Source organism: Vulpes vulpes, chromosome 3 (assembly GCF_048418805.1).
Source record: "Vulpes vulpes isolate BD-2025 chromosome 3, VulVul3, whole genome shotgun sequence".
NCBI lineage: Eukaryota > Metazoa > Chordata > Mammalia > Carnivora > Canidae > Vulpes > Vulpes vulpes.
Window position 1 is genome coordinate 33,897,653 of NC_132782.1, and position 2,159 is coordinate 33,899,811.

Below are 2,159 nucleotides of genomic sequence, written 5' to 3' on the forward strand. Positions count from 1 at the left end.
TCAGGGGTCTAAATTTGAGATTCTATGCTGGAACTGCACTTACTGGAGTTGTCGCATTCTTAGAAATGACAGACTTCCATCTTGGACTGGGCATGTTTAACAGTTCACTGACTTTCATGAAAAACATCTACACTGTTGGACAAATTCCATTTGCCTGGTATACCAAATTAGGGGGTAATTAGTGGCCCACTGTATTGCAGAATACTTTTATTGTGTCTTTGAAAGATGGAGGCAAGCTTTGCGCAGTGGCAGCATCATAGCCAATGAGGTTTATCCGAGGCACGATTATTGCTAATTAAAAGATGGAGGCAACATCTCAAATTCCACCCTGGTTCGTTCAGCTTTCTGGAGACATCTAGCTTTTTAGCAATCAGATCATGCTATTCTGGCTTGAGGTCTATTGTAGGGCTTGCCTCAAATGTATAGATCCCAAAGGATTGAAAACCTTTTTTAAAGGAAGCTGGAAAGTTCTTATTGGATACTCTCTATTAGAACCTCCCCTGTGTTCCCTACTTTTGTCTCTTCAGATTTGCCATGACCCAGCCTAGGTCAGCAATTCTCATTCCTTGACTTATATTCATCTATATGCTTGTCTCCTGGTTTATTCCAATTTTATGTGGTCTTAACTCTTCTTCTTGAATTTATTCTCCACTGCTGCCTATGATCCTGGTGTTGAAATTGCAAAAAGGCGATTCATCTAGACTCCAAACTTTATGTGAGTAGGGACAAGGTCTGTCTTATGAATTATTGTATATTCATTGCCTAGTAACACCTATCACATAGCAGATAAGCACGAAGGTAGACACATAACAGTGAAAAGATAGGCACTAAACTTTGGGAGAGGTGCAATGAAGGGAACACTAAAGTGTTATGATGAAGTAGAAAGGGACTCAGAGAAGACATTGCCTAAAGAATTAGTGTTTAAGTAAAGATACCAAGGGCCCAAAGAAGAGCAGAATCTATGGTGTTATAGAACAGTCGCTGAAAGTTCAGTTTGGGTTTATAACCTTGTTCGATCACTAATGATATGTATTAGTCTGCTCAGGCTGCTCTAAAAAAATACCGTAGACCGGGTGGCTGAACGACAGACATATGTATCATAGTTCTGGAGGCTGGAGAGTCCAAGAGCAAGGTGCCAGCTGATTCGGCTCCTGGAGAGGGCCCTTTTCCTGGCTTTCAGAGGGCCTCCTTCTGGCCGTATCTTCAAATGGCAAAAAGAGAATAATCACTCTCTCTCTCTCTCCCATCCTCCTTCTTTTTATAAAGCCATTGGGACCATCATAAGGACCTCCCCTTATGACTGCATTTTAACCTCTCAAGGGCCTGTTTCCAAATGCCATCACATGGGGGGCTAGCATGATCTATATAAAATTGTTCAAATCATTCCACTTTCTTACACTTTTTCTTCATCTATAAAAGAAGAATCATAATGGAACTTACTTCATGGGATTGACATATTAAATAAATCAATATTCTTAAAACTCTTAAAAAGAGCCCAGACACACTAAGTGCTGCTATTTGAGAATTTATTAAATAAATAAAAATGAAGTGCATGACAAACAGATAAAAGAGGATGGACATAACTTTGTAGGAGAAAATGGCTTGACAGTTTATGTGCACAGAAAGGAAGCTAGTATGAGGAGAACAGTGAATAAGGCTGGAGAGAAGCTTGAGATGAAGTGGAAGAGGTGACCAGGGGCTAGATCTACTTGGACCTTGAGATCCTGGTTAAGGAACATGGGTTTTAGTCTAAATGCACTGGGAAGCCATCTTATTTTAATCAGAGGATTTAAAGATTAGATTTATATTTTAAAAAATTAGTTCAGGTTATCTATAGAGAATAGATTGTAAAGGGTAAGGAAAGGAAGTACAGAAACTGATAAAAGGCTATTGTTTTAGCCCAGGCAAGGATAATTATGTAGGCTGGAACAGAGTGGTGGTGACAATCTGGGGGAAAATTCAATTTTGAGGTTTGGAGTTTAAATGGATAGAACTTATTAACTGATTGGGTGGAAGAAGAGGGAGATGTGAGAATCAAGGATAGTACCCAGGATTCTGATTTAGGGTCTTGGCTGTAAAAAGGTATTAAATGCTTAGTTGAAGAACACTGTAGATGAATCGATTTATTGAAGAGTGGGTATGAAGATGTCAGTTGTGGA

General features: G+C 39.4%; 1 pseudogene; it reads left to right on the forward strand.

The window, feature by feature from the left end:
- The first annotated feature begins 234 nt into the window (after positions 1 to 234).
- Positions 235 to 388, forward strand: LOC112910477 (U4 spliceosomal RNA; annotated as a pseudogene).
- Positions 389 to 2,159: the final 1,771 nt, after the last annotated feature.